Here is a 23,647-nt window from a genome sequence, read left to right on the forward strand (position 1 = left end):
TGCCCTGCATTCCCTCAGCTCAACAGGCACTTCAGGGCATTGTCCACCTTGATGTCGGGCCTCTAGGGTCGCTAACCTTTGTCTTACCTCCAGTTCCCGCCTTTGCCCCTCCCTCTTCCTTTGACTGCCATTTTTAATCAGATGTCCTCTCACCACAGCTTTAAGAGCGTCCCAGAGTGTCCCCTCAGCCACTTCCCCCGTGTCATTGTATGCTAAGTAATCTTTTATTACCCTCCGGACTTCTTCACAGTCCTCCACTGAATCAAGCAGAGATTCATTCAGTCTCCAGTAAGTGTGACCCTTTTCTCTCCCCAGCCCCCTCCACGAGGCCCAAATAGGAGCGTGGTCTGACACGTGTATACTCCCTATTCCCGAGTCTCCCACCTCCCCCCAGATAGTTCGGGAGCCCCAAATTGCATCTATCCTTGTATATGTTTGTTGTGCATGCGAATAGAATGTATATGTCCTCTGCCCAGGGTGCTGCAATCTCCAAACATCTAACAAATCAAGATCCCTGACCAGACTCAGTAATTTAGTCGTATTTGCCGAGACTCCACCCTTTTTCTTTCCTTTTGAGTGGTCTAGATCTGCTAAAGCCCAATTGAAATCCCCTCCAAGAATCACTCTTCCTCTCACAAAACTTGTCAACTCTAGTCTTAATTTTTCAAAGAATGCCCCTTGTCCCTCATTGGGTGCGTATATATTAACTAAGGTGATCTGTTGTTCATTGATCTTTCCCGTAACCGCTATACATCTTCCTTGGCTCTCCAGGAAAGTTTGCTCATGCACAAATGGTACCCTTTCTTTAATATAAATCGCCAATCCTCCCTTTTTCCCCCCTCTGGGGTCCGTCGATATATAATTCTGACCCAGGTTTTTATATTGAATAAGCCTTACATCTTTCCTTTGGATATGTGTCTCCTGCAACATGATAATGTCCCACTGCATTTTAAGTATCTCCTTGCTAACAATACTTCTTTTTTCTGGTGTATTCAAGCCATTTACATTCCATGAACCCACTGTAATCCCTCCCTCCCTCCCTCCTCCCTTCCCCCCCTCCCTCCTCCCCCCTACCCTTCCCCTCGACTGGCCGCTACTACTAGCTGCCATGTTCCCCCTAAGAAAGTGTCGTCCCCAGGGGAACCAGCCTCCCATTTTTCCCCCCCATCCTTTCAAACCTGTCATCTCCATCATTCATTCCGAATGTATTCTATCTTAATCATAGACATATGATCAGTTAAACAATACCAACATGGTATCACTTACTACAACTGGTCAAGTGACCAAACTTAGCACCCGGGCATCAGCCCCTCTGTATTTGTCCATTCAAGTGTCCCCTTGCTGCTCCAGGCCACGCTCCTTCCTCACTCTGTTTATGCTGGTGCCCTTTTTCCCCTGCTGGAGCCATCTGCCTGAGCTGGCACTTTTCTCTCCATTACCATCCTTTGTGGAGACTCGCAGCTCCTCCGGTAGGTCCGTGCACCCCATGTTCTCCAGGATTTTCCTTGCTGCAGTCGGGTGTTGTATTTTCCTTGTCTGGTTCCCCACCGTAACCATAAGGCCACTGGGGAAAATCCATCTATAGCGCAAACCAGTTTTTTGCAGATATCTCGTCACTTCGCGGAATTCCCGCCTCTTTTGTAAAGTAGATTTCGCCAAGTCTTGGAAAATCTGTATTTTAGTGTTCTGCCATTGTATATCACCCAAGGCACGGGCTTTCCTCCAAACAGTCTCTTTTACCTGGAAATCATGAAAGCAAGCAATGATATCCCTGGGGTTCTCCCCCCGCTGCGGTCCCAAACTCCGGTGTGCTCGATCGATTTTGATTTCAGACGTATCTGTACTCTCCTGGGGGTCTTTCCCGTGGCTCAGAATGAAGTTGCAAATCTCTTGCACTACTTTCACAGCTTCCATATATTGGGCCTCCTCTGGCACTCCTTTAAAGCGCAGATTCCCCCTTCGAGAGCGATTCTCTAGATCTTCCATCCGAATCTCCATTTCCTCCCGTTGCTGTCTCTCCTCTTTAACTGTTTTCGCCAGGCTCTCCACCCCCGCCTCCATCTCCTCCAGGCGATTCTCAGTCTCACCCACGCGGTTACCAATGTCTTTTACTTCTTCACGCAATTCTTTAACAGCAGCGTGTATGCTATTTCTAGTGTTAATCATCTCCGTTTTCAGCTCCTGGAACCATTTAATAATTTCGCTCCTCTCCAGTTCCACCTCACCGCCGCTCCGTTCTTCAAGTTCGGCCTCCGATTCGGGTTCCTCCGGCGCCATTTTGTTTTCGCGCGGAGGCAACCCTGCCGGCCCTCTGCTTCCCGCTTTTGCCGATTCAGCCGTATATTTAAATTTTGAAAGTTTCTTTCTGGCTGCCATATGTTCTGGTAAGTTCCGTTTCTCGTCTATGAAATTAAATCCGCCTAGATTAGGGGTTTAACAGCTTATTTCCTCGCGTCCCCGCGGAGCTCCGAATTTGGGCTACCGCTCACATCGGTGACGTCACTTCCTCTCAAGAGTAGGAAATTTTAACTAATACAGCTTAAAAAAATGACACATATCAAAACTGAACTAGAAGGACTTTGATATCCTGCAGCCTAGACAGTAGAACTAAGTGGGAGCAGCCATCACAGACGGGTCACGTATAGCCTCCTTAGCTAAAAGAAAATCTTTTAATTTAATAGGACAGAAAAAAGGTAATCTACAGCATCTAATGAGATCATACATCTAGATGGATATCTAAGGATAAATGTTCCACCCAGGGAAAGGATTCTTGGAAGTGTAGACATATTTCAATTCAAATGCTCTCATAAATAAATTTGCTACTGAGGGAGCCATCGTGGCTCCCATAGCGACACCTGATCTCTGCTGGAAAATAGTGTCTTCAAATTGAAAATAATTCTTTTTCATGGCTAACGTAGCCAGGGATATAATAAACGAGGTGGTAACTCTGCTAGATCTTCTTTTGTCTAAAAGACTTTTAACACCTCTAGTGCCTCATCCTGTGGAATAACAGTATATAATGAAGTGACGTCTAAAGTTGCCATCAAAGATTTCTCTGCAAGATGACTATTGGCTTCTAATTTCTGTAGGAACTCTGTCGTATCCTTTATGTACGATTCTCCTTCTATGACAAATGGTTGCAAAAAACAGTCGACGAACATAGAAAGCGGCTCTAAAACAGAGCCTCTGCTGGAAATAATTGGTCTTCCTGGCAGATCAACTAATGTCTTGTGGATCTTAGGCAAGATGTAGATTACTGGAATTTTAGGATGAGAGGTATTCAAAAAAATTATATTCCTTTTGAGTCAATATACCTTCCGCATATGCTTTACTAGTTAAGGAAAAAATATGATGATGTAACTGACTAGTAGGATCTATAGCTAGTGCCACATTGTCAATGGGTTTGTGGAGTTGTCTGAGGATCTCAGTTTTATACTTTTCTGTGTCTAAAATCACAATGGCTCCCCCTTTGTCCGCCCTCCTAATGACTATCTCTGACCTAGACTTAAGGGAGATAAGAGCTTTATGTTCTTCAAGTGTTAGATTGAATTTCTTAAACTTGATTGCATTTTTAGCAATTTTATCAAAGTCTTGCAAAATTAAATATTGTAAGAACTTGTCAGCAAGCACCTCTCCGTGCTGTCTGCTCTCGACCTGCACCTTGCCGTGCTGTCTGTCTTCACCCACACAAGAGACCTCCTCTGGAGACTGATGCCTTTTCCACTCAGCTTCACTTTGAGTTCTCTAGTCCCCCAGAACCCGCCTGTAGTCAGTGGGCCTTTCTGCACACTTCCCTGGGGATAAAATTATTGCCTGGGTCCCACCAACCCTCTGCTCTTCCCTTGGTTTCAACTTTCAGACACTGTTAGTCAACTGTCAAGGGTAGCAGGGATTCTCTGATGTCCTTGTCTTCAAAGGGGGCTATTCAACAACAAGGTTCCATCTGGGATAGGGCCCTTTATAACCCCCCCCACAGGGGTGCTCTCTGGTGTGCAGTGGCCCTCTAGTGGCTCCTGCCCGGCCTCACCAGCCTTTTGCCTCAGGGAACCACCTTGAAACCAGACTTCTCTGTGACTGCATTGACTCAGGCCTCTAGGTTTGGTCCTCCCCTTTCCCTCGGGGTGACCTCTTCCTTAACCTGCAGTCCTGGCCCGGCCTCCCTGCTGTATCACCTGGTAACCGACCCACCTTACCAGTTCTTCTGGTGGGGCCCCCAGGTCACCCTTCTCTGGAAGATAGCACAGCTTCCTCTGCTTGCAAAAATATGCAAATTAGCTGGTTGCATGTAAATTCAGTTTATTAGCTAGGTTACAGTCTTGTGAGAAACTGGCTTGCCCACTATTCATCTGTTACTGCGATTCACCCCCTGAGACCATTTACTGGGGACATCTGGGTCTCAGGGTTTAACAGCCTCCTCCCCTGGATAGGACCTTCTTTATTCACATTAACCTTACGGTCCTATCCTCCACCCCACGGCTGTTTGTTCACTTAAACACTTCAGTAGCCATTGTTCATAACCCTAGTACCCAGTGCCTGGTCCCCACCAGGTAAGTACCTCTTTGGGTTTGGAGGGAACCTTCTCCTGACCTTTCTCTTGAGCTCTACTTCAGCAAGCCTTTCTTCAGTCTTCCTGCTAGTAATCCTCAGGCTCTGGGTGTTGCAGGTTCCCCCATCTTCTCTCTCCTCCCTAGGCTTAGAGGAGGCTTTTATAGGGTGCCCAATAATCCATCCCACCTCTCTTTAGGCCTCTCCCCCTGCTTCCAGAAAGGTCTGCACCCAGAACTCTCTCCACCTTTCCAGCTTCCACTCAGAGAGTCCCCCTGGTGGCCTCCCCAGGGAAGTACAGGTCCTATGCCACGAGCACCCCCTTTCTGTTCCTTCTGGTCACTACCATGGACTATACCCTTGGGCTCCCTCTAGTGGCCAGAATGGGCATTTTTAGGTTTTCCATGGGAGAGCGCCCTCTGGCGGCCTCCTCATGTAAGGGCAGGCACTGTGTTTATCACATACCCCCACCCTTAAAATATTGCTGCTCCCTCAAATCTCTTCTTTGAGGAGCAGCAATTCCTGACTCCCTCTAACTCATCTCGGGGTCAGGTTCCTTCTCTCCCCTATCACTTAGGAGGGATTCTCAGGAAGGCTTTGTACCCAGTGGTCCGCCTTACCACAAAGGCTCTGCTTTGCTCTAGGGGACCTTCCTCTGTAACCCCTAGAAACTCAAAAATCCCTAATCCTTTCTTTCTCCGCCTTCCTAGGCCTCGGCGTCTAATCTCTTCCCCTACTTTCCTAGCCCATGGGTACACCCCCTTCACTGTGGGTTTTGGGTGCACTTTCCTCAGGCCTAGTGCCCCTAGCACTTCAGGGAAACTTCCAATCAAACCCTTTTCCTTTCTACAACCCTGGGCTGTACTTCTTTGACCCTTAGGCCCTGACTGACCTCTGTGGGTTTTATGTAGGGTTCCAAGTCTCCTTTTCCCTGAGACTTTTAAGGGTTTCCTATTCCTCCCTTTTGGACTAGGATAACCCCTTTTAGCACAAGACTCCCCCCAGTCTCTGGGTGATCTAGCCTCCCCCTGGCACCCTTCCTGAGCTGGGGTCCCCTGCCTAGGAGCTCTTGCATCCCCCAACTCTACTGGGCGGTCTCGGGGCCCTAGGATCAACCCTTTCTTCTGGGACCTGAACCTTTCCCTTCCCCGGGCGGCCTCTTCCCTTTCCTGCTTGCCCTTCTGAGGTTTCTCATCCTCCTTAAATTTCACCCCACCCCTCCGTGTGGGTTTAACAGGGCCCTTCGGACTCTCCCTATCCTGGCCCCTACTCATGGACAGGAGTTTACTTAATTTAACACCTCCTGGGTCATTCTGACTCTCCCTATCCTGACCCTTACTCATGGGTAGGAATTGACTGACCCCTCCTGGTCGCTCCTTCCCCTTGAGCTTTTCCTGGAGGGCTACAATGCAGGCCTGGGCTTCCTGAAGCTCTTTTAACCTCCCTTGCCCATCCTGGAAGAGCACATCCACTGCTAGGGTCAGCACTCTGCACTTCTCTTCCATGGCCTCCCTGCATCTTTCTGCCCTTTCTGTGGTCTCTTTGGCCTGCAGCCTCTCAGCAGCCCACTCAGCTGCCCCCTGAGCTTGAACCAGTTGCAACTCCTTTATCTGAGTTTCCAACTCAAGGTTCCTCTGAGTAAGGTACCCTACCCTTTCCTGGGCTGCCTGCCTCTTCACCAATAACCCCTCTATCCTTTGGGTGTATCCCTTGTGCAGGTCTTCTATCTGGATTACCTTCTCCCTATTAAGCTCATTCAGGCCCCTGGCCTCAGTTTGGGTCTGCTGCAATGCCCCTGTTAACTGAGCCACCACTTCAGTATGTCCCTGCTGCACTTCCCCCAGCTGGCTTTCCTGTTGGCCCTTCAATTCTCCCAGCCCAGCCTTTACCTGGGCTAAGATCCCCCTCAGCTCTCCTATAGCTGTTTGCTGTAGTTTACCCATCTCCTTAACACTCTCCTGCCTCTTAGCCCACTCCATTTCCTTCTGCTTCACCTCCTGCTTGGCTTCTTCTAATTCTGCCTTTACAGAGGTGACGAGCTTATTTTCCCTTTTCTTCTGGAGTAGAACCCAGGCTTGCTGTTCTCTTATGCTTTCCCTTTGGGCCTCCTGCTCTTTATACCACTCCTGGCGAGCATTCTGGAACTCAGCTTTAAGTAGGGATACCCTCTGCTCCTGGTCTTGTTGCAACTTGTCTGTGAGGCCCCTTATCTCCTGTTCATGTGTGGACTGCAGCTTAGCTAATTGGGTCTCCCTCAAGGCTTGGGTCTCTTTCAGGGTAGTTGTAATCTGGGCTACTTCTGCTTCCTTTTCCTCCCTTAGCCTACTTTCTGTGGACAGCTCAGCCCTAACAGTGGCTAGCAGTGCCTCACAGCCTTCCTTCTGCTTAAGGGACTCTGCCTGTTTGGCCTCCAAGGCATGCACTGAAGCAGCCATCTTTTCCTTACAAGTGGCCTCAAATAGGCCCCACCTCTGCTCAGTCTCCCTCAGACCCTTCTCCATTACCTTATGGGACTCCTCTTGCTGCTGTATATTGCCCACTAAAGTTACCAACAGTCCCTTATTAAGTTCCAAGACCTCCCTCAGACGTTGCTCAGGGTTCCTATAGACTTGCCCCGGTTTACATAGGGCCTGTAATTCCCCTTCTACCTGCCAGACATTTTCAGTAAGGGATTTTAACAGCGGGTTCTCATTCTTTTCCCGGGCCTCCCAGTATTTCTCCTTTGGGGCACCACTCCCTGGTTCCCCACCCCATGGAAATACTGCCCGGTCCTCCCCATAGCATGGGCAGCCTACTTTATCTTCAGCTGTCTCACCCCCCTGCTCACAGTGTACATTGACTTCCCCTCCACCATCAGGACTACTCTTTATCCTGTTACCTGGGAAGTTTTCACCAGGGCCTACACCCCCTTTCCCTTTCCTAGAGGGTTTACCCTTCTTACCAGGACTTTCACTATCCTGCAACTGGGGCTTTCCTTCCTTGTCCCGGCACCCCTCCTCCCTCTTGGCACTTTTCAGGTTGTGGCCACCCCTCTCCCTGGGACATTGGGTGCTTTCCCTGCAGCGGGTTCCTCCTGACCCTCTTCCCTGCAGACACCTCTTTCCCCTTGGGTTCCCGGCCTACCCATGCAGTCTGCCCCTGAGGAATGGGTTACCTCCCGACTCCCATGGCCTTTGAGCTTCCTCTTGCCTGCCATGTCACTTAACCCCAACCAACCAACTGTAGGATTCCTTATCTCCTCCCAGTCTCCCAGTTCATCCCCTGAACTGCCTCTTGCCAGACACCACTCTCCAACATGGCCCATTTCCCCACATTGGTCACACTCTGGCTCAATCACTTCTCTTTTCCTCGGGGTCCTGTCTTCCCCAGACACCCCTTCAGGCTTAAACAATGTCCCAACAGTCTCTGAACACAGTCCCCCTCCAAGTCCCAGAACCTGGATCATGGTGTCCAACTCTGCCATGTCCATTCCTTCTGCTGGCGACTTGGGCTCCGGCTCCTCGGGCCTCTGGACTTTTCTCTTCGGTCTGAACCGTCTCCGCCCTCCCATGGCTCAGACGTCCTTCTCGACCGTCTGTTGGGATGCAGCCTGCAACACAAGAGAGATATCCAAGTGCGGACTGTCTTTCTCCCTGGTCCTACACTTGCTCTCTACTTCTTAAACTCGTACCAGAATCTCCACAAGAACAAGCCTTTCTATCATTTACATGAACTGCTCTTCTCAGCTTACTGGATCCTCCCTCGCCTCCCCCCTAGGTACCCTTTACCTGGGTAGGCGAGTAATGCGCCTTTGTCAGCATTGGCCCCCCTCGACGGGCTTCAGGAACCTCCTGGACACCACCTTCACACTCTGGCCACTCGTCTGGTCTCTGGACTCTGGAACTCCTCCGACTCGGTCTGTCTGCCTTCTGCGTGGACGTCCGCTGTACATCCCACCACTGCCACCATTTGTAAGAACTTGTCAGCAAGCACCTCTCCGTGCTGTCTGCTCTCGACCTGCACCTCTCCGTGCTGTCTGCTCTCGACCTGCACCTCGCCGTGCTGTCTGTCTTCACCCACACAAGAGACCTCCTCTGGAGACTGATGCCTTTTCCACTCAGCTTCACTTTGAGTTCTCTAGTCCCCCAGAACCCGCCTGTAGTCAGTGGGCCTTTCTGCACACTTCCCTGGGGATAAAATTATTGCCTGGGTCCCACCAACCCTCTGCTCTTCCCTTGGTTTCAGCTTTCAGACACTGTTAGTCAACTGTCAAGGGTAGCAGGGATTCTCTGATGTCCTTGTCTTCAAAGGGGGCTATTCAACAACAAGGTTCCATCTGGGATAGGGCCCTTTGTAACCCCCCCACAGGGGTGCTCTCTGGTGTGCAGTGGCCCTCTAGTGGCTCCTGCCCGGCCTCACCAGCCTTTTGCCTCAGGGAACCACCTTGAAACCAGACTTCTCTGTGACTGCATTGACTCAGGCCTCTAGGTTTGGTCCTCCCCTTTCCCTCGGGGTGACCTCTTCCTTAACCTGCAGTCCTGGCCCGGCCTCCCTGCTGTATCACCTGGTAACCGACCCACCTTACCAGTTCTTCTGGTGGGGCCCCCAGGTCACCCTTCTCTGGAAGATAGCACAGCTTCCTCTGCTTGCAAAAATATGCAAATTAGCTGGTGCATGTAAATTCAGTTTATTAGCTAGGTTACAGTCTTGTGGGAACCTGGCTTGCCCACTATTCATCTGTTACTGCGATTCACCCCCTGAGACCATTTACTGGGGACATCTGGGTCTCAGGGTTTAACAGCCTCCTCCCCTGGATAGGACCTTCTTTATTCACATTAACCTTACGGTCCTATCCTCCACCCCACGGCTGTTTGTTCACTTAAACACTTCAGTAGCCATTGTTCATAACCCTATACCCAGTGCCTGGTCCCCCACCAGGTAAGTACCTCTTTGGGTTTGGAGGGAACCTTCTCCTGACCTTTCTCTTGAGCTCTACTTCAGCAAGCCTCTTTCTTCAGTCTTCCTGCTAGTAATCCTCAGGCTCTGGGTGTTGCAGGTTCCCCCATCTTCTCTCTCCTCCCTAGGCTTAGAGGAGGCTTTTATAGGGTGCCCAATAATCCATCCCACCTCTCTTTAGGCCTCTCCCCCTGCTTCCAGAAAGGTCTGCACCCAGAACTCTCTCCACCTTTCCAGCTTCCACTCAGAGAGTCCCCCTGGTGGCCTCCCCAGGGAAGTACAGGTCCTATGCCACGAGCACCCCCTTTCTGTTCCTTCTGGTCACTACCAAGGACTATACCCTTGGGCTCCCTCTAGTGGCCAGAATGGGCATTTTTAGGTTTTCCATGGGAGAGCGCCCTCTGGCGGCCTCCTCATGTAAGGGCAGGCACTGTGTTTATCACAATATCGAAATGATTCTAAAAGCGGATTCATGGGTCCAGGGGGAGACCATGTAGATTTACATTTCACCACAGAGATATCAGCACGCCCTTCATCTGCATCAGAAAAATGGATCTTCAATTGCAATATTCTTAAGAACTTTTCAAGCTCAATTCTCAATTGAAATGGATCATGAAAGCAAGTAGGAACGAAGGATAGGCCCTGAGACAGCAGTCGACATTCTGCTTCAGTCAGTGTGTATGATGATAAATTCACTATAGCAATTTCATTTACTGCTGTCTGGACCACGTCGACGGGCGGTCTACCTGGGGAGGCTCTTGGAATGCACCTCACCGCCTCCCTCCTCTGCCTCGTCGGCTCCTTCCGCGGGTGCCTCGTCCTCTGCCTAAAAAAGCTTGTTCTGACCCTGAAGAGCCACTGTCGGACATACTCCGCTCATCTTCTTCGAACGGAACGGCTCCACTGACCATATTTGTTTCCAACCATGGATAAACTGTCTTAGCCTCATAATCTTTTTAGTCTCTATGCAGTTTTTTAATTTTCAATTTCTGGATGTCCATACGAAATTGTTCAATCTTATATTTAATGTCATCGTGCTGTCTTTGAAATGAATCAATCGATTCTTTAGCTTTAAGACCATCGCAGATCTTATCAACTTCTAACCTAATGGTGTTCGCTACTGTTTTGCACATCCACGGTGCTGTGCATATAAGTTACAATTTGCCATTTGTTGCTTTCGCGTTTTTGGCATTTGCCTCTGGAAATGGCCACCAAGCATCTAGGAAGTGAGTTGCAAGCTACCAGTCCTACGAAAAAGAAACATGTAATGTGTCTTAGTGACAAAATAAGTATGTTAGAAAAACTTAATTTTAGTACGTCTGTTTCTGCTCATGGCTGCGAGTTTAATGTTAATGAATCAACAATCCAATCCATCCGGCAAAAAGAGGAAGATATCCATTGGTCTGTTTGTCAAGCCACGGCGGAAAGTTCCAAAATACCATCTGTAGTTTGTGATGAGTCAATGGAAAAGATAAAAAAAACGGCTAAATTTCTGGATAATTCAAATAGTGGATGAAAAAAAAAAGCACAGTAGACAGTACTGTGAGGATGAAATTAAAAATAAACAAGTCATCCAGGGCCAGGGAAACAAGAAACCCTTTTCTACTAGCTCTGGCTGACTTGCGCAATTTAAAAGGCGATATGCTCTTAAAAATGTAAGCCTTTCCAGTGAGTCAGGTTCAACTGAAAATGAAGCCACAGGGGAAAAAAAAACTGTTAAGTGTGATAGAAGAAAAGGGTTATTACATTACATTAAGGCTTGTAATGCTAACTCCTTACAGTTCTAAGTGGGTTCAAATCAGAACAAACTTCTAGAAGCAGTAAAGAGAAGAGAATACAATTTTTTCTAAATGAATAGGTTTTTAAAAGCTTCCTAAATGACAGGTAGGACTGTGGTAGAAAAAACAATCCTGCAACTTCTTTCTGTAACGTATTTCCTGAATCAAAAAGTCCTAACTTTTTCTTGACGTTTGGAAATGTAAAAACATTAATAGTATGCTCCAAGCTCCTATTTAGGGTACAAAACAAAAGTGAACAAGTATATAATTAGAGATCTGCCCTGCAACATTTTTAAAGAGAAAACAAGCCAGTTTAAATGAAACTCTGGTGCTAATTGGCAGCCAATGAAATTTAAAGTAAACCAAAAATCAATCTAACAGCTCTATTCTGCACCATTTGCAACCTTCTGAACGATCCAAGTAAATCAAATTACAGTAGTCAAGAGATGATGACAATAAAGAATGTACCAATTGTTCATATTGGCTGAGTAAAAAAAATTTCCTAATTGTAGCAAGCTTCCTTATTAGAAAAAGTGAAGATACATACCTGTAGCAGGTATTCTCCGAGGACAGCAGGCTGATTGCTCTCACGATTGGGTTGACATCCGCGGCGGCCCAGGAAACGGCAAACTTTGCAAGCAAAGCAAAAAACTTTTGAGGAACGCTCCGGCATATGGGCAGAGTGCACCGCGGTACGAGCGGTGTCATCCTCAGTTTAATAAAAACAACCAGCGAACTAGAACACTCCAAAGGGGCGGTGGGGTGGGTTGGAGAACAATCAGCCTGCTGTCCTCTGAGAATACCTGCTACAGGTATGTATCTTCACTTTCTCCCGAGAACAAGCAGGCTGCTTGTTCTCACGATTTGTGTAGCCCTAGCACCAGGCTCACTCAAAACAATGAACATTGGCCAATTGGACCTCGCAATGCGCGGACATAACAGAGATTGATGTGAAAAGAAACACAACTAAGTCAGAGTGCCGCCTGGAACAGAACAAAATGGGCCTAGGAGGGTGGAGTTGGATTCTAAACCCCGAACAGATTCTGCAGCACCGACTGCCCAAACCGACTGCTTGGGTATCCTGCTGAAGGCAGTAGTGAGATGTGAATGTGTGGACTGATGACCAAGTTGCAGGCCTTGCAAATCTCTTCAATAGAAGCTGACTTCATGTTAGCCACTGACGCAGGCATGGCTCTGACATTATGAGCCGTGACAGAGCCCTATAGAGTCAGCCCAGCTTGGCATAAGTAAAGGATATTCAATCCGCTATCCAATTAGAGATTGTGCGTTTTCCGATGGCGACTCCCTCCAGTTGATATCAAAAGAAACAAACACTGGGCGGACTGTCTGTAGGGGCTTTGTCCGCTCCACGTAAAAGGCCAATGCTCTCTTACAGTCCAAGGTGTGTAACTTGTCTTCACCAGGGCGGGGTATGAGGACGGGGAAAGAATGTTGCAAGACAATTGACTGGTTCAGAAATGAACTCCGACACCACCTTCGGCAAGAACTTAGGGTGAGTGCGGAGGACTACCTCTGTTATGATGAAATTTGATATAAGGTGCATGCGCTATGTTGAGAATTGGGGGGTCCCCGAGCCCCCCAAGAAGGCTGGAGTGACCTTAAATCTGACTCCATCTCTAAATAGCACTAGTACTGGGGTACTCAAGGAGTTATTGCCTCTAAGGGATTTAGACTACAGGTTATACAATGCAGCGAATGATAGCCTGATGTAGCAAAAGCATTTTATACTTACAGCCTTTCATCATTAAGTGAAGCCCACAAATCATCATTGGAATGAAGAGTTTATTTGCAAATCAGACTTTAATCAGATACATTCATCAGACAGGTTCTGGTTCAATTGGACAGAGCATTGCTGCTTCCAAGGCGTTGGGGAAAAGTTCCAACTTTCTGTCTAAATCTCATCCCTTTTATAGTAGTTGGTCTCAATACAAGTCTATGGCAGGACACTTTTTTTTTCTATTATTGCCCAACCTATGAATCATCCTTCCTTTACATCCGGCCAGGTGCCCCTCTTTCCGTTTTCGTAAACACTTCCCTAGATACGGACATCCAAACATCCAAACATTAGCTATTGCAAGCTATTGTGTAATTTCCTTTTTTGTAAACACTTTGTTCTTATGAAGATATCTAAATATAGATATATCAATTTCATAACATCTTGTGATCTGGGTGCCAACTTATTAAAGACAGACTCCGTGTTATGAACCAAACTTCTTATCATTTCTGTCTTTAATTTCTACATCATGTGTGTTACACTCAATTTGGAAGTTGCACCAGGTTTCATTAGAACTCACCAAGCAGTCCTTGCTCTTGCAGGCTCTCTGCTATAAGGCCATCATCTTGTTATCAGGCCTAGTCAGTGCTTTTCAGCTGTTTAAAGCTATGTAGCTTGGCCCACCACTATTCCAGTGGATAGGTCTTAAGCTAGAACACATATTAACTTGCAGGAAAAGCAAGTCCTTGCTCAGCCAGTCATAGATTTTTACACCTAGCTGGTATTTTTACAGCCTGAGTCCTAAAATCTGGCCTTCCACCCTTCCGGTGGGCATCCAGTGAGGGCCTCTTGCTGTACTATAATTATACAGCTACCAACTTCTAAGCTCTCAACATCCAGGCCATGAGAGCCAGAGACTGGAGGTTGGGATGTAGAAGCGACCCCTCGTTCTGGGTGATGAGGGTCAGAAACATTTCAATCTCCACGGTTCTTCGGAGGACCAAACTCCAGAAGAAGAGGAAACCAGATCTGACGAGGCAGAAGGGAGCAACTAGGACCATTGTTCTGCGGTCTTGCTTGAGGTTTCAGCAAAGTCTTCCCTACTGGAGGTATGGGAGGGAAGGCCTGTCCCCCAATGCAGGAGAAAGGCATCTGATGCTAGTCTGTCGTGGGCTCTGAAGTCTGAAACAGAATTGAGGGACTTTGTGGTTGATCTGAGTGGCAAAAAGATCCACTGAGGGGGTGCCCCATGCTTGGAAGATCTTGTGGACAACAACCATGTTGAGGACCACTCGTGAGGTTGCATGATTCTGCTCAACCTGTTGGCCAGACTGTGTTTACGCCTGCCAGATATGTGGCTTGGAGGAAACATGCCGTGACGGCGTGCTCCAAAGCCACATCCTGACGGCTTCCTGACACAGAGGCCGAGATCCGGTGCCCCCCTGTTTGTTGGTATAATACATAGCAACCTGATTGTCTGAATCAGAATGATTTGGTTGGACAGCTGATCTCTGAAAGCCTTGAGAACATTCCAGATCGCTCGTAATTCGAGGAGGTTGATCTGAAGACCCTTTTCCTGGAAGGACCAAGCTCCTTGAGTGTGAAGTCCATCTACATGAGCTCCCCACCCCAGGAGGGATGCATCCGTCGTCAGCACTTTTTGTGGCTGAGGAATTTGGAATGGACGTCCTAAGGTCAAATTGGATCGAAGGGAACTGCAAAAGTCGATGGAGAGATGGATCACATCCTCTAGATCCCCTGTGGCCTGGTACCACTGGGAAACTAGCGTCCATTGAGTGGATCTCATATGTAGGCGTGCCATGGGAGTTACAGAAACAGTGGAGGCCATGTGTCCTAAGAGTCTCCACATCTGCCGAGCTGTGATCTGTTGAGACGCTCGAGTCATGGACACGAGGGTCAGGAGATTGTCTGCCCTTGCCTGGGGAAGATAAGCTTGAGACATCCGTGTGTCCAACAGAGCTCCAATGAACTCCAATTTTTGAACTGGGACAAGATGGGATTTGGGATAATTGAGCACGAACCCCAGTAGCTCAAGCACTCGAATAGTCATCCGCATGGACTGTAGAGCGCCTGGGTCTGAAGTGTTCTTCACCAGCCAATCGTCGAGATAAGGGAACACATGCATTCCCAGTCTGCGTAGTGATGCTGCAACAACAGCCAGGCACTTTGTAAAAACCCTGGGCGCAGACACGAGGCCAAGGGCAGCACACAGTACTGAAAGTGCCGAGGTCCCAACCGAAATCGAAAATACTTCTTGTGAGCTGGGAGTATCGAGATGTGGGTATAGGCATCCTTTAAGTCCAGAGAGCATAATCAATCGTTTTCCTGAATCATGGGAAGAAGGGTGCTGAGGGAAACCATCCTGAACTTTTCTCGGACAAGGAATTTGTTCAGGGTCCTTAGGTCTAGGATGGAACGCATCCCCCCTGGTTTTTTTTTGCACATGGAAGTACCTGGAATAGAATCCCAGCCCTTCTTCCCCTGGTGGAACGGGTTCGACCGCACTGGCCTTTAGAATGGTGGAGAGTTCCTCTGCAAGTACCTGCTTGTGCTGGGAGCTGAAGGATTGAGCTCCCGGTGGACAATTTGGAGGCATGGATTCCAGATTGAGGTTGTATCCTAACCGGACTATTTGGAGAACCCACCGGTCGGAGGTTATAAGAGGCCACCTTTGGTGAAAAAATATTAGCCTCCCTCCAACCGGTAAGTCGTCCGGAACGGACACTTGCACTGTGGCTATGCTGCACTGGAGCCAGTCAAAAGCCCGTCCCTTGTTTTTGCTGGGGAGCCGCATGGGCCTTAGGCGCACGCTGTTGACGAGAACGAGCATGCTGGGACTGAGCCTGGGCAGGCTGCCGAGAAGCAGGACTGTACCTACGCCTATTATAGGAATAGGGAGCACTCCTCCTCCCTCCAAAAAACCTCCTAGATGAGGAGGTGGTAGCAGAAGACGCCTGGCGGGAGAGAGAATCTATAGCATCATGGTGCTTTTTGATCTGATCGACCACATCCTCTACTTTTTCGCCAAAAAGGTTATCCCCCCGACAAGGAACATCCGCCATTCGCTGCTGGATCTTATGATCCAGGTCAGAGTCATGCAGCTATGAGAGTCTGCGCATCACTATACCTTGAGCAGCTATTCTGGATGTCGCATCAAAAGTGTCATAAGTAGCCCTGACCAGGAATTTTTGACACGCCTTCTGCTGCCTAGCCACCTGGTGAAAAGGTTCGGCGAGTTCCAGAGGAAGCGCTTCAACCAAACTGGACAGTTGCCTCACCGAGTTCCACAAGTGGATGCTCGTGTAGAGCTGGTATGTCTGAATCTTGGCTGCGAGCATAGCGGCCTGATACGTCCTCCTCCCAAAGAATCCAAGGTCCTAGACTCTCTGCCTGGGGGCGCTGAGGCATAGTCCTTAGTACTCTTGGCTCTCTTGAGAGTAGAATCCACCACCATAGAATCGTGAGATAGCTGAGACTTCACCATCACCGGCCCTCCGTGGACTCTGTACTGGGACTCAACTTTTTTGGGGACCACTGGATTAGAGAGAGGGAATGCCCAGTTTCGCATAAGAACTTCCCTGAGTGTGTTATGCAAGGGAGCCGTAGCAACCTCTGTAGGTGGAGAAGGATAATCCAAGACCTCGAGCATCTCTGCCCTGGGCTCATCCACAACCTTCATAGGGAAGGGAATATCCTTAGACATTTCCCGAACAAAGGAGGAAAAAGAAAGACTCTCAGGCGGAGACATCCTTCTTTCAACGGGCGGAGTAGGATCAGAGGGACCCCATAGGACTCTTATTCAGGAAAGTATCTGGGATCTTCCTCTTCCTCCCACGAATGCTCATCCTCGGTATCGGACAAAAGCTCTCTAAGAGCAGCCCGAACCCGAGCCTGTCTCGACGTCGAGGAACAACAACCTCAAGGGGGATGTCGAGACGTCGACCCCTGCCTGGACTGAGGTGAAGCTTCCTCTGCCGACGTCAAAGGAGAGTCGACCAGGGTGGCAGCCGATGCCGCAAGCAGCACCAAGGTTGGGGACCTCACCACAGGTGAAGGACCAGATGCCACTTCAGACGATGCAGAAGGCACAAGCACCCCTGGCACCGAAGTAGACTGGCGCAGCAATCCCTCCAGAAGTTCTGGAAGAAGGGCCCTGATGCGCTTGTTGAGAGCCTCCATCAGAAAAGGCTGCGGGGCCGGTGCAGGAGCCAGTGGCAGAATCTGTGGGGGCTCGAGAGCCATTACCAGGCTGCCAGAAGACCGACGCATCTGCACCTCCTGTATAGAGGATGAATGGTCCTCCCAGCACCGACACTTCTCGGGTGCCAAATCCCTCGGCTCCCCGGAGCTCTCGGTACCGCGCATGGAAGGAGATCGATGACGGTGCTTCTTAGTCTTCACTCGATGCCTGTCATCGAGACTCGGTACCGAAGAGGAGAACGTGGAATCCTCAAACCTCCCTGGGGCCGGGTCCGACAAGGTCGGTCCCAGGGGGCCTGCATAGCAGTAGGCCTGGAGACAGGTGGAGACCCACTCGATGCCTCGCTGCTCCCAGCGCGATGTGGTCGTTCGGCAGCCATTACCTGTGCTCTCGAAGTCGATGCTTCCCTCGACGTCGATGCTGCCTACCTCGATGCCGACATTGAAGGACTGGACCGATCAGCAAAAAGGTTTTCTCATTGAGCCTCCCGAGACACTTGGGTCCGTTTTTTCATCAAGGATACAGCTCACAAGCTTCTGGTAGATGATCGGGCCCAAGGCACTGGAGACACCACGCATGGGGGTCGGTACCCGAGATGGTCAAGTTGAACCGAGTACAACGCTTGAAGCCGCTGGGTATCCTCGATGACATGGACGGAAAAACGGCGGCTGTGAAATTAAAGGACGCGATTGTGCCAATCAAAAAGGCAGAAAAATGGAAAATAAAACCTGGTCGCGCGGCCTAAAAGACGGCTGCGACGAAAAGAAAACCTAAATTTAGTGACAAAAACTAAAGAAATAAGGGAACTACTCTAGAAACAAATTTTTTTTTTTTTTTTTTAAATTTTGTAGAAATGAAGAGGCGCAACAGACGAAGTCTCCTGGGCCTTGTAAGAGGAACACAGCGAAACCTGTGTCACCTCAGATGCGGAAAAAAAGGAAACTGAGGATGACACGCTCGTGCATGCGCGTTGCGCTCTCGAAAGTTTTTTGCTTTTCTTGCAAAGTTTTACCGGTTTCCTGGGCCGCCGCGGACGTCGACCCAATCGTGAGAACAAGCAGCCTGCTTGTCCTCAGAGAAAAAACACTTTTTAACTACAGAATTTACCTGTGGTTCTAGTGAAATTGAACTGTCAATTTGAACCCCCAAAATCTTAATTGAGGAAATCTGGAAATCAACATTATTGATAGTGAGCGACTGAGGAATTTGTTCTGGTCTAGAGTGAAAGCATAAGAATTTTGTTTTCTGTATTATGTTTGAACTTGTGAAGATGCAGGCCACCCTTCTAATTGTTCCATGCAACTCTGAACTCTTGCAATGTTTTTATATAAAACATGGATTGAAAAAGGATTAATACAGAGATGTTGTCTGCATAGATGTAATGAAGAAAATGGTTTCTGTCTAATAATGTACTTAAAAGAGCACAGAAAGACATTAAACAGTATCGGGGACAGTGGTGAACCCTGCAGGACTCCACAGGGGTTACTCCAACTGAATGATAGATCTCACTGTAATTTAACTCTATAAAATCTACTGAGCCATTTTAGAACTTTGCCCGTAATTCCCAGCTTTTCCAAATTCTGTACCAGAGCATGTCTTCAGTGTTGATGAGACTGGCTTTAAGGCATTTAAAGATCGTGTCACCCTGTTATTGTGTGCCAATGCTGAGGGTGATTTCTTTTTATTTATTTATTTATTTATTATTTTGAAAATAAACATTTACATAATATAAATGTAGGTAATTCAGGAAATTATATAAGAAAACATTCGTCCTTTAAACCAAGGAGAAAGAAATCATATTGTTACTTAGTCCACAATGATATGGTCAAGACACAAGGAATTATCACTTTATAATACAGAAAAGAAAAAAAAAAACTCTATGAGGGGAGAGACCGTTCACAGCTTGCGGTTTCAGCTCCCGTCTGGGGCAACCAGGCCTCTTTCGCCTCCACTCTCTTTGGAAACTATAAACTGACGCAGTTTGTCAGGTTCAAAAAATACATAATATACAGCATTCAAGGAAATTAAACACCTACAGGCAAATTTCAATTTAAAGGTACCGCCTAAGGAGAGAACTCGAGGCCTAAGACCCAGAAATTCTCTCCTCCTCCTCTGGGTATTTTTACTCAAATCAGGAAAAATTTGTATTTTTGCTCCGAGAAACTGGGTCGAAATTTTTCTGAAGTAAAGTCTAAAAACATGGTTTCTATCAGTCTCAAATGCAAAGGTAGCTAGGAGAGTTGTACGCTCCGTTATAGTTTCTAACGATGTTTCTAACAATTGTGTCACATTCAATTCTGAAACCTCTGTTCGAGCTATATTAGCTCCTGTAATGTAGAAAGCCTTTACAATTGGTGGTATAACTTCTTTAGGAATGTCGAGTACTTCAGTAAAATACTTTTTTAACATCTCAGTCGGTGATATCAGAGGGGTCTTCGGAAAATTTAGGAACCTCAGTTATTACGCCTGAGTTGGTTATCAAAAACTTCCATTTTCCTTAGAATTGAGTCTTTATCTATTGCCGTATTAGTTACAACAGTTTGTAATGTCTTTATTTCTTGAAAATTTGACTCACATTTTCTCTCTTGCTCCAGAGCCTTTGATTCCAACGTTTGCTGAGAGATTTTTAATTCCTTCACCTCAGAATTGAAGGAATTAGTTAGTTGTAGTAGGGACGAATTTATGGTCTGGATTACCTCCCAAAGGGCTTCCAAGGTAACAGCTGCAGGTCTACTCCTCATGCCGAGCGAAACGAGCGGGGTTTCCTGGCATGGAGAGGGCGGGGAATCAATACCTCCCGCACTCTCTCCAGATGGCGTTCCACCAGGGGTTGAGGATCCAACAGGGCCGCCGCTAACCTCCAAAGGACCTGCCTGAGGTTCTCCCGTTGGTCCTATCTCACCGTTCGGCCTCGGCGGTGCAGCTTGAAGAGGCGGACTTAAAGACACTGCCTCTAAGCTAAGATCCCCCTGTTGTCCTGGGGATCCAACCAAAGCTGATAGCGGAGCTCCCGATGCACGAAGGCCAAAAGCTTCCAGGGTCGGCTGCCGGAGCGTCGAATTTCCGCCAGGGCTCGCGGCGGCTTTTGCCCCAACTTTCCCTTTTCTCTTAACCATAATATCAGGTAAGAGAAAATATACGCTACTGGAGCAGAGCCTAGTGTTTAAGAGCCGACTTGCAGCGCTCCCTCATACGGACGCCATCTTGACCTGTATTTTTCATCTATCTCGCTGAGGGTGATTTCAAATAAAGCTGCGTATGGTCTACAGAGCCCAAAATCCTCTTGCACTTAAAGAACCTGAACTGCATGCAAGTCCATTGGAGATGGAACCACAAAGTTTGGATGAGTCCAGATTATTCTGGGATTGGTTCAACAACTGTTTTATTCCAGAAATTGAATGCTTTCTCCACCGTAAAAACCATGCCAGAATTGACGCATTCATCATTTCCAACTGTACAGAAGGTGTAAACCTCTCCGTCTCCCTTGCAATCAGATCTGTAGCATTCTAGTTCTTTAGTTGTTCAAGCACTTTTTTCATAATGTTGGTGGTTTAATGTTGCTGCAGGTAAGAAACATAAGAATTTGGGGACAAACTATAGTGTACAGCATTTGTTAATCTGTAATTGATTACTGTGGTGCGAAACAAGTTTTTTTTTTTTTTGTTCAAGCAATGGTTTCATAATGGTACCATTTCTTTATATATGTCCGTTTCCTAGTTTGCATTGTAGCATTCTAGCTCTGTAGCTGTGTTTTTCAAGCACTTGTTTTCATAATGGTGCCAACTGCAAGTAAATAATTTGTTATAAACATATGAAATATGGTGACAAAACCATGGTATAGTATTCAGCATTGGTTGATGAGTGCACAGATTGCTTACTGTTGTGCAGTACTGTACAGTATTTATTTTCCAGCACTGTTCTGTGCAATTTCTTTTATTAAGAATGTTACTACTGTAAGTGGTACTGCAAATAAAAAAAACATAAAAAAATAAGTGTTGCCATACCCGCACAGACCGAAGGTCCATCAAGCCCAGTATCCTATTTCCAACAGTGGCGCACAGCTATTCCAAGTCCAAGCTCTTAAGTGATCTTCAGTCATTTGCCTTGGCATTCCTCATAAAATATCTTACTTTTTCATATACTCATCTCAGAATTATGCACATAGTATGACCCCCCCCCAAAAAAAAAAAACTATATGTATTGTCCCTACACTATTCTTTTTCTCAAAAGGCAACAAAAACAAAAAGGCAAAAAAAGAAGACAGAAAAAGTGACCACTTAGCTTTAACACAAAAAGGTCCAGCGCAGTAATCGTTGAATCAAAACACCCGACGCCTACATAGAGCAAGTAGCATTTCAGTGTCTTTTTGCCAGTGAGAGTTTAAGTATTAGCGAAAGTCAATGGGAGCCCAGCTCTTAGTTGGTATGGTGTTTTTCTAGCCAGTGCAAGTTCAAGTATAATTTTCAGCAATTCTTGACAAATCAAGAGACTGAAATGCTACTTGCTCTATGTAGGCGTCAGGTGTTTTGATTCAGTGATTACAGTGCTGGACCTTTTTGTCTGTTAAAGATAAGTGGCCATTTTTTCCCTTCCTTTTTTCCTTTTTGGTTTTACCACTATTTGAAATGAAAGAATAATGTAGGGAATTGGAAGACATAGCATGAGAAAAAAAAAAAGCTATGTGCAGTGTGCACAATTGTTTATGAGATGAGTATATGAAAAAGTAAAAGATTGTTCACCCATTCATTTGCCTGTCTGCTTGGTTGTCGTGAATACTGAGGTGGAAGGCTATTTCACAGGTCCTATATGACTTTGTTCTCTCTATCTCTACCTGCTTCTAGAAGGACATAACATCCATGTCTCTGGATTGATCTCTTGGTACTAAAGGAGAGAAAATTAATCAGGTAAGAACTAATTTTTCCTGTGTTATCTATCGAGGATTTCCTTGTCATCAAGCAGATGAAGCCATTACGTATGGGTTGTGTCCATCAACCAGCAGGGGGAGATAGAGAGCACTCAACTTTTCACAGTGCCTCATGGCCAGCCAGCTCTACTGCCTCTTCAGTATTCTCTATCTCCCCAAGCAGGGTGGCTGCAGCTTCTTCGAGCTCCATCAAAAATCTGCCTGGGGGTGGCTCCTGGCTTGCCAGTTGTTAGCCGGGGTGTTAGAGGCTATAGCAGCTTCACTTTGAAGGCACATAGGTTAGCCCTTTCCCTGCCTTACCCAGGCCCCCGTGGATGTGGACATATTAGCTTGCTTTTTCCTGACCTTTCCCACTCAGTGGATGCAGGCACATTGGTTCGCCTTTCCCACTCATCTGAGCCTCCGGAGTTCTTATTACCTTTGCTTTCCTCACAGCGTTAAAAAAAAAAAAATGGAACAGAGGTTTTCCTTTGATTCTTCTATGGGACCGGAGCTGTGATACTCGGTCCGGTGAGGTAAGAGTGTTTTCTAACTCCTCCAGGGTGGGCCCGCGAGCGGGGCGTGTTTTGGCGCGAAACCGCCATTTTGAATTTTCCTGCCATTTTCGGCGATGGCTGCAGAGAATGCAAAGCGCTGTTCCCGGTGTGGCAAGCACAAATCAGCAGCGGGGCTCTGTAAATCGTGCTGTACAGGCGTAAGAGCCGGCCCGAGCATGGCGAGCGATGATTCTTCCCGCTCAGAGCTGGCAGCGGACACCATTTTGAATTCTCCGCATGGCGCGGCCTCCGTAGAGATGGAGAGCCCTGAACCGGGGGGGGGGGGGGGGAACCTCGAATTGAGGCTATTCAGGGAGCGGCTAGCCCCAGACGGGATCTGGGTGCCCAGGGCGAGTTTTTCTCCCCTGATTTTGTGTTATTATTGCATAAAGCATACATGCTGAAAAGAGCTCTCCCTCAAGGGTCGTCTGAGGCCCCTTCTATTGTCCCCCCGGTGGATTCTGGCCTGGGACTGCCCGCTGAGGCTATTTTCCCTGATAATTGGCATAAAGAAAAGCGTAGAAGGGCTAATTCCCCTTCAGATTGTGGTGCACCTCCCCCCCCCCCCCCCCCCCCACCCCCCCTTCCATGGTCGAGCTGTGAGGATTCGGACAGTTCTGGCAGGCCTTCGTGGTCTGAGGAGCCAGAGTCAGGTGCAGAATTACCACAGGATCTGGATGATCCCTCTGTGGTGAGGATTTTCCACCATGATGAGCTGCCAGCGCTTATTTCAGATGCCCTACAGGTCCTTTCTATTGAAGAGCCTGACAGTGGCACGGCCTCCTCTGTGAATTCTAAGATGGCTAGTACCAAAAAGCCTGCTCGAGCCTTTCCTTTGCATGACTCCATCCAAGAGCTTATTTCCGCTCAGTGGGCTGACCCCGAGGGACCTTTGAAAGTTTCCAGGGCTATGGGGCAATTATACCCTCTGCGTGAGGAGCATTTGGCTTGCTTTGCAATGCCTAAAGTAGA

General features: G+C 47.7%; 1 protein-coding gene across 4 annotated transcripts in view; it reads left to right on the top strand.

Moving 5' to 3' along the window:
• Positions 1-23,647, top strand: part of LOC115466757 (cytochrome c oxidase assembly protein COX14) — a 35,378-nt gene that overhangs the window by 6,645 nt on the left and 5,086 nt on the right. The window contains exon 2 of one of the 4 annotated variants that reach the window (XM_030198232.1): positions 22,057-22,119. The exons of the other annotated variants lie outside the window; for them this stretch is intronic. The gene's annotated coding sequence lies outside the window, so the exon portion shown is untranslated. The remainder of the gene's footprint in view (positions 1-22,056; positions 22,120-23,647) is intronic. 4 annotated transcript variants of the gene reach the window in all.

This window comes from Microcaecilia unicolor, chromosome 3 (assembly GCF_901765095.1).
Source record: "Microcaecilia unicolor chromosome 3, aMicUni1.1, whole genome shotgun sequence".
NCBI lineage: Eukaryota > Metazoa > Chordata > Amphibia > Gymnophiona > Siphonopidae > Microcaecilia > Microcaecilia unicolor.